At 40.9% G+C, this 15521-nt stretch overlaps 1 protein-coding gene across 7 annotated transcripts in view; it reads right to left on the bottom strand.

The window, feature by feature from the left end:
• The window catches only part of SEMA6D (semaphorin 6D), a 368460-nt gene that overhangs the window by 155595 nt on the left and 197344 nt on the right, over positions 1-15521 (bottom strand). The window lies entirely within an intron of this gene.

Below are 15521 nucleotides of genomic sequence, written 5' to 3'. Positions count from 1 at the left end.
TGTGTAAACCACAATGCTCATGTAAAATGTCTTATGTATAGTATGTTAGCAATTGTTCTGGAGCTTTTCTCCCTAGGCCTCTGCTGAAAATGGACAACTCTGTCCAGTCCGACCTGCCCAGTAAACAAATTTAAAATAATAATAATCATAATATGGGTATGTCATACATACAGTCATTTTATTAAGGGTTTGCCATTTGGTTTCAAGACTGAAGAAGTAGAGCCACAACTTAAGAAATTAGTGAAACTGCATACAAACACACCGTAATATGTAACATGTATAGCAAAGCATTTTAGTTAAACTACTGAGTAGACTGATTCTTGTGGACTCATTTCAGTTATGACCAGGAACAAATGATCAAATTAATGCCAAAGTTACAAAGAATACAAAATAAAATCAATGAATTATATGAAAATGTAGGTAAGTGTACAAACAATAAAACTGAACAATAACAGTTTTTAGTATCAACAAGGAAAATCATACACAGACATAATACTACTATTAGACATTAGTCTAAGACAAAATGCAGCAGTTTATAGGACAGCATAGGAACAAATCCTTTCAATGTTAAGCATATTCCGACATCAGTAGTAAACATGACTAGTTCTGGAGACCAAATTACTCTAAGTAAAAACACAGTATGGAGGCAGCATAGATTCAATCAGAAAAACAAAGTGAAACAAAAAAGAAAGCAGACACAGGACATGAGAGGTTCTTTAGATACATTTAAGAAACATGTAATATTACTGAGATGCCAGTATCTTTTCAAAAGATTGACATATGACAAGAAGATGACACAAGAAGACATTAGTTTGCAGAAGGAGTGGTGTATAACTGGACTAGCCTGACTGAAAAAAGCAGCCCATTGAAAAATAGAATCAGAATTCAAAACTGCAAGGGACAAACAAAAGGAATCACAAAAAAGGGTGGAATGAAAAAAAAATGTTATTGATTTAGCCGCGAGACCATGGGCAGACAATATCAGGATATATGTATGGGTCAGTTCACCAAGTTCCAGTAGAGTGACTGAAAATGCGGTCAAGTATATATAACTTCATCTAAGTTGCATGACCTTGGAGGATGTTATATTTCTATTAAGTAAGGCATGGAGGGAGGGAAACCTCATGCTTGAAAGGTGTGTGCTTTTGCCTCCCCACTTCGCCAAAAAAATACACATTTCTTTGTAATGTGTTTAATGTGAAATAATTTTTAAATCAACTTATTATGCTATTTTAGGGTACTGCATGGGTTTTACTAATTTATGTAGCCTTTAGATGCTTAAATATATAAGCACCTCACTCAAACTAGCACAGTGCATACATAACCAGTTTCAATCTGTCATCTTTGAATATTTTTCATATCATTACTTTTAAGTGTAAAAGTCTGCTGCTGTTTTAAATTGTCTAATGAAATGCAGGCCTTGTTCCAGTCACGCTAAATGTTCATATAATGTCAGGTAATATTTATTATACATTTTTCTAAGCAACTGGATTAAATTAGTTGCTTGTAAATTTTGCATGCTTTTTACATGTACAGTTTTTTTAAGTATACTGAATAAATGATAAATAAGACCTTATGTGGCTAGCTTTAACATTTTTTGAGAAGGGGGAGGGGTGGAGAAGGAGGGAGGAAGAATTAGTGAAATAATTGCTAGCCTCTGGCTGCACCTCTCCAAAGATGCAATTCCCCAGTCCTCTGGAACCCCTCTTGTTTCTCCAAGGGGTGTTAGACAAGTCTGTAAGAGGGGAATACAATGTTTCAGGGGGTGGTAGGCTTCTGAAGTGACACGAGTCAATCATACCCTGTGATAATCTTGAGCGGAAAGAATAGTCAAGTCAACTGCAATTAGCAATATTAGTGTGGTGAAGCAAATGTCCAGTGAGCAACTTGTGAACTTTACAGAACATATTAATGACTGCTGAAAAACATCTACATAACAGACAGCAAGACACAGTCAACAGATCAGGCAGCCAGATTGATGTGCAGGCATGCTACAACTGTACTTATACTATAGGGGAGGTATTTTGAGAAGTCTTATGAAACTAATTAATAACATTGAGAAAAAGAGAGAGATGGGGACTGATTACTGACCCTACACTCAAATTTATGTGCTGACACACTGCTCATAAAACAGGGCAAATACCAACATAATTCCACCGTGAAAGTGGATGGTGCTCTACGAGGAAAGCAGATGTAATTTTACCACTGATCATGGTACTGGAAAAATCACCCCTGAAATGCACTGTGCACTTTTGGAGGCTTCACAGAGCAAAGGGTATTAGTTGACAAACAGACAACATGCAGCAGCAATGCTCACTAAGATGATCAGGGCCCTGACACAGAAAAAAACGTTTTGTTTTAAGGGCACTGGAAAGGTGAAGGGCATGGCAAATGACAAGGAGAGGGATCCGCTGATTCATCCTTAGCAGATCTTTCATGTAATGACAACTGAAGTTAAACAAACAATGAGGGAAGTCTTCCAGCAACTGTAACTCATGACTGGACCATGAATAAGCAACCATTTGCAGTTGCTGTACAAAGAGGGTTTACAGCAACTGCCAAAGTCAATTACTCCACAGAAATGCATTGGCAACTCCTGATTTGTCCTGAGTACAAAAAGGCCATTGGTCAAGAATCAGGAAGCATGAACATATGTTCCTCCTTCCCATGCTGGCTTTCTCATTGCTTTTCATTTGCTGTCACTAATAAAACTGTAATCAGGCATTCTAGCCTGGTCAATGGGTAATCCAATTTTTTATGTACTTGTTTATAAATATGACTGCCTTAAGTACATACCTCTCAAATGTACCTCATTACAAGGAATGTTCCTCATTTAGAGTCTTAAAAGGTTCATTTTCCTCGACACTGAAAGCATCAGTCAGACATTCAGTGTTAGAAATTATTTTAACTGATATCCATAATATAGAGAACTGAATCATGTTATTAATTTATCAAAGGAACTTTTTAAAAGTACAAAATAGCACATTTTAACCATCCTATGAGCTTCCTAGATGAAGCTGTTAGTGAGCTATTACTAAGTGTTCCACATTTTGCTCATTTGTTCCACATTGTGAGAGGAAATGTTCCTCATTTCAGAGCTGGAACACTGAAAGGTATTCTTAAGTAATTTTCCTTCTTTCACCACTGTATGCAAAATAAGATGTTCTCTCCTTTCTCATTATATTTTATAAGATTTTCATGTCTTGCTTCTGTTGTCTTATCACATTTGTAGCTCATTAATACATCTTTCCAGGTCTCTCCTTGGTTCTCATTTTACTGCCTCCTCTTATTTTAATGCCATTTTATATCTTCTCCCAACCAAATAGGATTTTTTTTTTCTTTCCTGGCTTCCTGATCTTTCTAACAAAGGATTCAATCTATTCAGCGTGTCTTTTTGTGTCAGTCCCAGACATCCAGCATTCTGTTCTACCATTTCCCTAAATTACCCTCGGCATCAGTTCTTAGTACACTGAAGTTCACCTTGCTAGGGTTAAATTACTCTCGGCATCAGTTCTTACTACACTGAGGTTCACCAAACTAGGGTTAATTTACGCTCAGCATCAATTCCCAGTACACTGAGGTTCACCTTGCTAGGGTTAAATTACCCTCGGCATCAGTTCTCAATACACTGAAGTTCATCTTGCTAGGGTTAAGTTACCCTCGGCATCAGTTCTCAGTACACTGAAGTTCACCTTGCTAGGGTTAAATTACTCTCGGCATCAGTTCTTAGTACACTGAGGTTCACCAAACTAGGGTTAATTTACGCTCAGCATCAATTCCCAGTACACTGAAGTTCACCTTGCTAGGGTTAAGTTACCCTCGGCATCAGTTCTCAGTACACTGAAGTTCACCATACTAGGGTTAAATTACGCTCAGCATCAGTTTCCAGTACATTGAGGTTCACTTTGCTAGGGTTAAATTACCCTCAGCATAAGTTCTTAGTACACTGAAGTTCACCATACTAGGGCTAAATTACCCTCGGTATCAGTTCCCAGTACACTGAGGTTCACCATGCCAGGGTCACTCAGCCAAGTCTTCATTGCTGTACTGGAAGGTAAGACTGGAATGTAACCCACACAGTGGTTTGGTTACTATTCCTAGAGACCCCTTCACCTTTGGCTCCAGAAAACTGTCTTAAGTTCAGAAAGACCTTGCCAAGGATATTATTGGTAGATGTGAGATATGTGACCATCCGCAGAAAACCTGCTTGACTAATCTCTAAGTACTACTTTTTCTCTCTCTCTACTTTCCACATCAGCCGAGTCTTATGCTAATAGAACCTTTGGCCTGTTTACCTATATGTTTTATGATATCAATGTCATCTTTATGTCTGGCACTTACTTGCATGTAAACCAAATCTAGCCATTAGGTGCTGAAAGTACAGTTGTGTACACTTACCATAAATGTAGATGTTCGAGTGTATTCACTGCTGCAGTCATCACGCTTGGGTTATCTGCCTGCAAGTAGCCCTCAGTTGGCCCGAATACCAGAGTCTTTGGATTTCTGCGTTGGATGCTGTCACCTCTTCCATGATGTCGGGTCGTTAGGGGGTATAAAACATGCAGCCGATGCCATTACATCAGTTTTTCTTGCTCTAGATGTCAGGAGCCCCCAAAATAGGGAGCTATTACATGGTGTGGAACACCTCCAGTAAAAAGTAAACACCCCTGCCATAAAAGATGGCCATAAAGAGGATAGGAAAAAAGGATAGAGAAAGCCAGGGGGCTGGAGGGAGGGAAACCAGGACTGCAACAGTGAATACACTCGAACATCTACATTTATGGTAAGTGCATACAACTGTACTATGTTCTTCGTGTTTCACTGTTGCAGTCATCACACTTGGGTAGATTGCCAAAGCTGAGGAAGGGTGGAGGCAGTCAAGAAGTGTTGGGGCTGGCTAGCAGGCCTTGTAAGACTGCTGTAGCAAAATCCAGCTCTGGATTTAGAAAAAAATAGTTAAGTGGTAATGCTTGGTGAAGGTGTGTACAGAACTCCAGGTTGCAGCTTCCAGGATGTGCCCGGTGGGGACCCCCCCCACAGAGAAATGCTGTAGAGGTTGAAGTAGCTCTAGTGGAATGAGTTCTGATCCCCAGAGGGGTAGGTTTTCCATGGCGCTTGTAGCAGAAATGGATGCAGTGTGCTATCCATTTGGAAATGGTTTGCTTCGAAATGGCCTTGCCCTCTGGCCCTGTAGCAAAGCTGACTAGTAGCTGGTCAGATTTTCTGAAAGGCTTAGTCCTGTCAAGGTAGAACCTGAGCTGTCTGTGCACGTCCAAGGAGTGCAGGATCCTTTCCCCTCTATTTTGAGGATTAGGGAAAAAGGTTGGTAAATGGATGGATTGGTTTAAAACCACACTGGATACCACCTTGGGCATAAAGGAAGGGTTAGTCCTGAGGGAAACCTTGTCAGCATGGAAAATAATGAAGGGCTCCACCATCATTAGTGCTTGTAACTAAGACACTCTTGTTGCAGAAGTAATAGCTAGAAGTAAGGCTGTTTTCCATGAGAGGAATTTTAACTCTGCTGAAGCAGCAGGTTCAAAGGGGGGGGTGTGAGCTTTATCAGTACAAAGTTAAGGTCCCAGGTCGGGGTGGGAGCTCTCCTAGGGGGCCTGAAATTGTTAGCTCCTCTCACAAACTGTTTGATGAGAGGGCGAGAAAAGAGAGGTGGCTCAGTATTATAATGACCTGAGATGGCAGAAGCATGAATCTTAATGGAAGAGAAGGATAGGCCTCTGTGGAGCAGCTCTGCTAGATAATCAAGGATTAGAGGTAAGTTGGGCACAGCTGTGTCCTTTCCTTGAGACTGACTCTAAGAACAATATCTTTTCCACTTTTCAGCATAGGATATCCTAGAACTAGGCCTTCTGGCCTCAAGGATGACGTCCAGCACCTGTTTGCTGAGGGATGCTGGTGGTGCATTTAGGGAATAATCCAGGCTGCAAGATTTAGGGTTTGCAGCTGTGGATGCAAAATCTGTCCCTCCTGCTGAGACAGCAGGGAAGGTGTCTGATGTAGGTGCCAGGGTGGCACTGCTGTCAGACTGCGTAGGAGTGGGTACCAGTACTGGCGTGGCCAGTCTGGTGCAATAAGGATTGCCCTTGACCTGTCCTGTTTGATCTCGAGTGGTACATTTGAGCGGAGGGGCAGAGGAGGAAAGGCATATATTGAAAGGTTTTCCCATGTAAAGGATAGGGCGGCTACCTTCCAGGCTCTGCTTTGAGGGTTCCTGGTGCAAAATTTGTTCAACTGGTGGTTTTGGGGGGAGGCAAAAAGGTCCACCTCCGGTGTTCTCCACCTCTGTGTTAGACGTTTGAATGAGATGGGTTCCAGTTTCCACTCGTGAGGGTCCAGTAGATTTATGCTTGTCGTCCGCCACTGAATTTTGCTTGCCTGGCAGGAATTGAGCTTGTAGGTGCATATGGATGCTCAAGGCTAACCTGCAGAATGGGTAAGAAAGAGTCCCGCCCTGCTTGTTTATGTACCACATAACTGTGGTGTTGTCTGTCTTGATCAGGAGCTGTCCTGGAAGAATAAGGTATTTGAAGACTGTCAGAGCATTCTGTACAGCTAGCATCTCTTTTTGATTGATATGCAGGGGAATTTGTTCTGGGCTCTATTTGCCTTGAATGCATTTGCCTGCCATGTGATCCCCCCATGCATAGTCTGATGCGTCTGTTGTCAGGGTTTGGGCGGCGAGGGGTTGAGTGAAAGGAAGTCCCTTGTTGTGGTTGCATGCTTCTGCCCACCAAAAGAACTCAGCCCTTAGACAAGGTATGATAGGAATCACTGTTTCCAGGTCCTGAGAATGTTGACACCAGAGACTTTTTAAGTACCATTGAAGTTTCCTCATATGCAGTCTTGCATATGGAATTAGCAGAATGCATGAGGCCATGAACCCTAGGGCTTGCAGTATTTTCCTTGCAGATAGCTGGGTTTTGTTGGCTATTAGTTTGAACTAGTTTGTCAGATGGACCTGCTTTTCTGGCATGAGGAATGCCATCTGGGAAGTTGTGTTCAAGCTTGCTCCCAGGAATACAATTTGTTGGCTGGGCACCAGTTGTGATTTATTTTCATTGATTGTGTATCCCAGTGAAGTTAGAAGTCTTTTTACAAATGCCAGGTGCTGAAGTAACAATTCCTGACTCTCCGCCTGAATCAGGCACTATTCCAGGTATGGGTAGATTTGGATATTTCTCTGCCTGCAGTATGCAATGTTAGGAGCCAGGCATTTTGTGAATATTCTGTGTGCAGTAGATAAGCCAAAGGGAAGAGCAGAGAACTGATAGTGCATAGAGCCTGCCCCGAAACGTAGATATTTCCTGCAAGACTCCCTTATGGGGATGTGCAGATAAGCTTCTTTTAAGTCTAGGGTGACTAACCAGGCATCCTTGGCTAGCACAGGAAGAAGCTGTTGCAGTGTAAGCATTTTGAATTTTGGGACCACCAGAAAGGTGTTGAGAACTGATAGATCCAGGATAGGGTGCCAAGAGCTCTCTTTTCTGGGCACCAGGAACAGTCTGGAGTAGAAACCCTGTCCCCTTTGTTCTACTGGAATAGGTTAAACAGCCCTGATATGGAGAAGGGAAAGTACTTGCTTTTGAGCCTCTGCCCACTGGTTTGGATGAAGGTCTGGCAACCCGCTTGGTGTTGGCAGTGAATGGAAGTAGAATCTGTATCCTTGGGATACAATGTTTAGAACCCATCGGTCCTGAGTAATGGACATCCAGTTTTTTGCATGAAGGGCGAGTTTTCCTCCTAGGGGCACAAGTACTTGGGCATGGCTGGGAAGGATAATTGGAAAGTCATTGTGAACTTTTTCCATAAGGGGGTGGCTTACCATTCCCCGGTTTTGAGGTGGAAACACTCCATTGTTTAGATTTCTGCATACCCTGAGACTGTAGTCTTGGTTGTCTGTTTCCCCTGGGTTTGGACTGAGAAGGCCTGAGAGGGACTGGAAAAGACCAGTTTTTTGAAGGCCAATGCCTACTGAATCTAGGTGGCTGCAACTGTAAGAAATCTTTGACTGTCTGCATAGATTTAGCTTTTTCTTCCATCTTTTTAAGAACTTCTTCTGCTTTTGTGCCATACAAACCCTCCTGATTTAATGGAGCATCTAGTAATTTCGCTTTGACATGGTCAGGCAAGACTTGTTCTTTTAGCCAAGCATGCCTTCTCAGCACAGACCCAGTGACAGCAGTCCTGCAAGATGATTCTAAGGCATCAAACCCATATTGCAAAGTATGTTTACTAACTTAGTTTGCAGAATGCATTAACTTTGTAAATCTTTATTTTCCTGCACAATCTGGAAGTAACACCATTTTTTATTTAATTAGTTCCATAATACGTTGCTGGTACTTCAACATGTGAAACTGGCAATTCAAAGCCCTGATGGCAAGAGTTCCAGAGGTATATACCTTCTTACTCCCATCTGTCTAAAGCTCTAGAATCCCTGTCTGAAGGGGTAGGGTTTTTGGCTGTTGTAGCCTTAATGCCTTTAGGCCCCTGGGAAATGGTCTCTGGATCTGCAGTAGGATTCTTAAAGAGGGATTTGTGAGAATCAGGTACTCTGTAGTACCTGTCAGGTTTTCTAGGAGCTGGTGGTAAGGTGTCAGGAGTAAGACTGGACTCCAAGAAGACATCGTCTACAATATCCAGGACAGGGGGTATAGCTAGAGGCCTGTGCTGAGGCAAATCTAAAAATTCCCTGAGTCTCTTTTTGGATTGAGGACAGTGCTTGCATTCCCAGCGGAAATGCTCTCTTAAGGTATGCAAGGTTTCACCAAAAGAGAAATCCTCTGGAGGGGAGGCAGAGGGACCTCTTAAGGTATGCAAGGTTTCACCAAAAGAGAAATCCTCTGGAGGGGAGGCAGAGGGAATGGATTCCTCTGCATCTGAATCTTCATAGTAGATAAGGGTATGTCCTGGTAATCAGAAGGGTCAGAGTCATCAAACTCCTAGTCTGTAGAATCAGAAGGGAATTCAGTTCTTTGTCTTTTGGCAGGGGAAGGCTGGCTTCCCTTAATTGGTGTAATAAGGTGTTCAGTCATTCTAAGCATTTATTTTTGTGGCATGGGAGGATGAGCATCTGCTTTGGACGTCGGTTTTCTAGGCATAGTGTGAACTCTGGGCCTGTGAAACTTGGTAGTTGTAGTAGGAAATGAAGCTGTCAGTTTAATATGAATATCAGTAGGTTGGAATACACCCTCAGAAGCTGGTGCCTGCACAGCGGTTCCAGACCCATCCAAGGTAGAGACATCTGCAGGTTCCATAGTCGAAGAAGCATCTTGCAGCATACCGGACTCTGAATGGGTCTCAGGAGAGGCCTGCGAATCTGTAGAAGTGGGCATCAGGGGCTGCAAAGGCGCTTCACTGAGTACCGGTGGACTGGCAACAAGCTTAACAGAAGCATCGTTGGTATACGATGAATGACAGAGAAAGAATTTGGCTACAAAAATAGTCCAACGACGAATGGTTCGGGCATTAAACAAGGCACAAAACTGACAGCTAAGAAAGTTGTGGTCTGGGCCTAAACAGGTGATGCAGTAAGAATGAAAATCTATGTGAGGTATTCGCTTTCCTCAGGCAAGACAATTGTTAATTTTTTCTGACATCGGTTAGAGCAAGAAAAAAGAATCCCCAACGGGGTACTTAGCTTTAGAAGACTTCAGGTCTGAAACTCAAAAAAATTAAAATTTCAGGTAGCGGCCGATCGGCACTTGCAAACTGCTTCTGCTTCAGGCTCCTTCTCAGCAAGAAAGACTGATGTAATGGCGTCGACTGCATGTTTTATACCCCTGATGACCTGACGTCATGGAAGAGGTGACAGCATCCAATGCAGAAATCCCAAGATACTGGTATTCGGACCGACTGAGGGCTTTCTGCAGGCAGATAACCCTAGTGTGATGACTGCAACAGTGAAACACGAAGAACATCAATATTTCCTCAAGTTTTATACTCTGAGATTTGAATACTACCTATGTAACAATGGGTTCATGCTCTGCCAATGTGCTGGTTACAACTTCCCTTTGTTACAGTACTTCCCCTCCCAACCGTTCATCCCTGTGTTTCCTATTACATTTGAAAAACCTACCAAATTCCAGTCTCCCCATGAAGGCCAAGACCTCATTGGCACTTTTTATGTCGACATCATCATTTTTTAGAATTACTTGGAAATGACTGACTTTCTTGCTTAGCTCTTGACATTCCCACTCACTCTGGTTTGTTTTAAAAATCATGGTTTGAGATCACACTTCACAAACAATCCTTCTCAGTTTTTCAGATTATATTGTGGAAGACTATGGTTTTACAATAACCACATATATATTAGCGATGTCACTGTTGCAAAGGGTTTGGCAACATGGTTAGCCTTTCTGTCGGAGCAAAGAATAACTGGCATTTAACAAAACTCCATGCAAGACATTATTTTACAGTATCTATAAATTATATGTGGTAACATACAGCATATTTACTGCAGTCTGACCATGATATGGGACCATGTGAATTTAATTTACAAAAGGCTCACCAACTGCATTGTTTTATGACAGACAGTGGCATGGAGGCAGTCTGTCTCTTGCCCATGTATTTACTGTTTTGGGCAGACTGGTCAGCTATCTTATTTCGATTGCACGTGTAAATATACTTGATAATTGTTACCTGATAAGATGCGACGTTCAGTTTGTTACCATCTGAATCACAGTGTAACTTGCTACCAGCGTTTGTCTCTCCACATGTATTACTCTTTACTTTTTCAGTACAGTACATTATTTTCTACTACAATTCAAACAATAACTCTGTAAAAAAGCCTCTTACTATAACCATCACAAATATCATTACTGTATGCAGAAATTATTACCATGTTTATAGCACCTCAGATTTATATTTCTACAATATTTTACTTCCACAAATTTATTTTATTTTATTCAGTTATTTGCAAGTTTTTATTATTTTACATGGTATCATGCCATAAACTTTTACTTTTGTATTTACTTACATGACTTTAACTTTATCATATAGTTTAGAATAAAGCAATTAAATAATATTAGATGTGATGTGTGACGGTGCTGTGGAAGGAAACAAACCTTACAGTATTCTACTGGTGTGGAATGATTTAATGAATCAGAAAACCTGTCTTACAGCAGCTGCACCATTTTTTGTTCGAGGAATGACGGGTCTTAAATGACATTCTCACTAAACCCATCCTGGATTAAAACTTGGTAACAGAAAAGGCAGGCGTGACTAAAGTTTATGATGTGATGGGTGATGATGCTGTGGAAGGAAACAAACCTTACAGTATTCTACTGGTGTGGAATGATTTCATGAATCAGAAAACCTGGATCCTGTCTTACAGCAGCTGCACCATTTTTTTGTTCGAGGAATGACGGGTCTTAAATGACATTCTCACTAAATCCATCCTGGATTAAAGCTTGGTAACAGAAAAGGCAGGTGTAACTAAAGTTTGGTGATCATACAGGAAGACCCCTATATGCAGTCTGCAGTGGTGCAGCGGTTGCGTTGTTGCCTCACAGCAAGAGGTTCTCCCGTTTGATTCTCAGCTGGAGTGCGGGGAGTGCCTTCTGTGTGATGTCTGCATGTCCTCCCCGCGGTTAGGTGGGCATTCGAAAGACATGTGGAAATGGGCATGACTTAGTTGAAGGCTGAACGTCCAGCTGGCACCTCAGCATTCATGAAAATCTACTGCCAATCATTAGTGGACCGAAGTTCTGCTGTGGCGACCCCTAACCGGGAAAAGCTGAAAGACCAACAACAACAGGAAGACCCCAATATAAATTATTCATCACTGCTGAAGTATTGCCCTTGTAGAATATTCCAGCTTCTTTTTTTTCCTGTGAACTGATGTATACTGAGCACAACTGGACTGGGTAACACTAAACTTACACTACAAACCGAGGGTTCCTCCATCAAGTGTCGCTTCTGCAGATTCCTGACTCTTAAGTGTTCCTGCTGTCAGGAATTTCCTTCTCTCTAATCTTACATACAGGGCCTATCCTAGTAAGGCTTCCTAAAAGGAATTAAACTGTCTGCACTGGGCTGCAGTTGCACATGCTCTCACCCTGGAATAATATGGTACATTCATCACTTTGTCAGGTTCACTGTTCGGCATGGACCTCTTTACCTTTTTCCTTTTGCCATGAAGTAGTGTACAGACTGGAAGCCTAGCTAAGTGACAAACACTTAGATCCTACTAAAACTATCACTATATAAGAAAATATACCACTTCACTGTTTATGCAGTATTATGCTCTTTGTATTTAGTAATGACAGCATAACTGGTAGCATTTAAGAAGGTATATAAACAATCACTTGGTATACTTCTGACAACAGCCAACAAGGTACTTATGCCTTTTTTTTAATAAAATGTGTATACCGCAGTTTTAATTTTCTAAAGGATGCCTAGCTAGTCAGCTGCTTCTAAGGCATGCTGGTATTTTCCCTAGTCATAGACCTTTTCTACGTTAGCAGTGCCAACAGGAGTATGACAGTGCCTTGAATCATTCATCAGCCTTTGTGCATGACTAGCTTCCTCCCATAGCAAAATTAGTCTTACAAGCTCATCTGTGGGTGTTTTTAGTGCTCTTGCTTGATAGCATACATACCTGACCAGGTGTGAAGTATGTGCATGTGAGCGCATGCTCATGTGAGTGCTCATAATCAATACTATCTAGTGTTTTGGTCTCCTCCTTTGTTTTCTGAACTGTACATGCCCTGTGTACAGCTACTACCACCTTCTGCAGTAATGCGTGCTTCTTTCCATCTGCTTTCAATATACATTTGTATACATAACTTGACACTACATTCAGCTGTTTTGACCATCGTAGACTATTTTGCTTAGCAGTTATCCCCTGACCTTGTTGATAATTTGCATCTTTCTTTCTGCATATTAAAAGTGTTGCCATAGATACGATCTGTGCTCAGCATTTACTGCCGAAAGCTGTGTGTTCTGTTGTCCTAAACTTATATGTTATTCCTGGATATTTACAGGAAAAAGGACGGAGTAAGATTACATAATCTATACAATATTTAGCAAACAGCGCAAATGACTAACATGTTCTTGTCTCACCATATGGTACTTCAAAATATTCCTAGGGGAGGACTTAACCATGGGGAATAAGATATGCGCATGTTTGCTAATAAACAAGCAAGGCAAAGGCCTAGATGTAGCAGTTATCCAGACCATCTTAAGAATAAGTCAGGAAAACAGCCAAATGGGATGGTAACAGGCTTCAAGGAGGAGGGGAATCTTGATTGAAGGATCCTGCTTTTAAAACTTGCACATAACCCTGACAATATGAAGTACTATGACTCTGAGCCTTTCATCCACACCATGAAGTACTACGACTCTGACCTTTCACCCACACCACAACCATCACTGCTCTTCCTATTTTCTGTCTCACTCACCTAGTACCAGCTGTTCTGGGAGTCATTATGAAACCCTCAAACATACAGGCACTTATGGAACCACACATAACTTTAAATTAGTCATACTGATTCTACACAGGCAGAACAAAAGAGCCCATGTAAAGTATGGCATTAGATATGGTAGTGAATAGAATAACAGATGCTGTGAAACAACACGTGCTAAAATGTAAACAGATTTAAAGTCACACTACATCTTGTCCCAATAACAATGAAACTCAAGTTCTGTACAAAAGTGTCTACAGCTGCATAAATGTGTAGAAGTGATTGTAACAAATTACTTAAATTATTCAAGAAGTGGAACAAAAAAGCAATTATATAGAAAAAAGATGCAAATATTACATATGTATAAATATGTGTGTGTGTGTGTGTGTGTGTGTGTGTGTGTGTACTACAGCTATGATGGGGAACTATGGTACTATAAATGAGAAGAAAATGGAAAACTCCCCTGTGTGGGTGGGGGAAACTCCTTGCCTTACTATTAAAGAAGCATGGCATGGGTGGGGAAAACTGCCTGCCTTACTATTAAAGGAGCATGGCATGGGTAGGGGAACCCCCTACCTTACTATTAAAGGAGCATGGCATGGGTAAGGAAACTGCCTACTTACTTTAAAAGAAGCATGGCATGGGTGGGGTTGGGAGGTGGGAAAAGAAGACAGAAGTATGACAATGGTCCTTCTAGAGAAACCAACTACTGGCTGGAACCTTAATCTTTAAGTCTACTCTCTACAGTAAGAGCTTCTTACAGAGTCCCAATACAAAACATTAATTTGTGCATGAGCTGTACAGGTTAATCACACTGGCAAGGCAAAATGTGACAATTAAGAAAACAATGGAAATCATGTCAACTGTCATGACCATGAATTTCAGTATGACATATTATCAGCGGTAGTGGTGCTGCGGTAGCGTTGCCTCACAGTAAGACGCTGTCTGGTTTGATTCTCAGCTAGAGCGTCTTCTGCGTGGAGACATGTGTGAATGGGCATATCTTCGCTGAAGGTTGTGCGTCAGGGCTGGCAAACTCGGCACGTAAAAAAATCTGCTGCCAATCATTAGCGGACCGGAGTTCCGCTGTGGCGACCCCTAACCGGGAAAAGCTGAAAGACACAACAACAACATCTCTCCTTCAGCATTAAACAGCACATACTATCCTTGCTGATGTCATTACTTAGCATTACAGTTAATATGTGGTTGTAATGTGATGTCATTATTTAACATTACAGTTAATATGTGGTTGTAATGTGATGTCATTATTTAACATTACAGTTAATATGTGGTTGTAATGTGATGTCATTATTTAACATTACAGTTAATATGTGGTTGTAACGTGGTCATTATTTAACATTACAGTTAATATGTGGTTGTAACGTGATGTCATTATTTAACATTACAGTTAATATGTGGTTGTAATGTGATGTCATTATTTAACATTACAGTTAATATGTGGTTGTAATGTGATGTCATTATTTAACATTACAGTTAATATGTGGTTGTAATGTGATGTCATTATTTAACATTACAGTTAATATGTGGTTGTAACATGATGTCATTATTTAACATTACAGTTAATATGTGGTTGTAACGTGATGTTATTATTTAACATTACAGTTAATATGTGGTTGTAATGTGATGTCATTATTTAACATTACAGTTAATATGTGGTTGTAATGTGATGTCATTATTTAACATTACAGTTAATATGTGGTTGGAATGTGATGTCATTAAGTCTATGTTGGTTTTTTTGACATTTTGATTCTCTTGTCTACTACTTTCTTTATGCTCATACTCTCTAAAAGATGTCACATGGGTAAAACCTAGACTTGTGCACAGAGTAGCAAAGCATTCAGAGCAAACAAAATCAAGCTGCTTCTTCAGATTAGATGACGATTATTTGCATTTCAGTTTTAGTATTACAACATCTGCAGGTTAGATTACATGTAATAAGTTTCTGACAATAAATCATTTCAGAAAATAAGACTCTCCTGTGGCTGTGATTAGCACAGAAAAGCAGTAAGTAGCTTACATACTTCTACAGATGTCGAGTTCTCTGGGTATAACAGATACATACTCCCATTTGTCTACTTC

This window comes from Protopterus annectens, chromosome 7.part0 (genome assembly GCF_019279795.1).
Source record: "Protopterus annectens isolate FY-2018-M chromosome 7.part0, PAN1.0, whole genome shotgun sequence".
Lineage (NCBI taxonomy): Eukaryota > Metazoa > Chordata > Ceratodontiformes > Protopteridae > Protopterus > Protopterus annectens.
The sequence above is the reverse complement of the archived record's forward strand: the minus strand, read 5'-3'. Positions and strand labels throughout refer to the sequence as shown.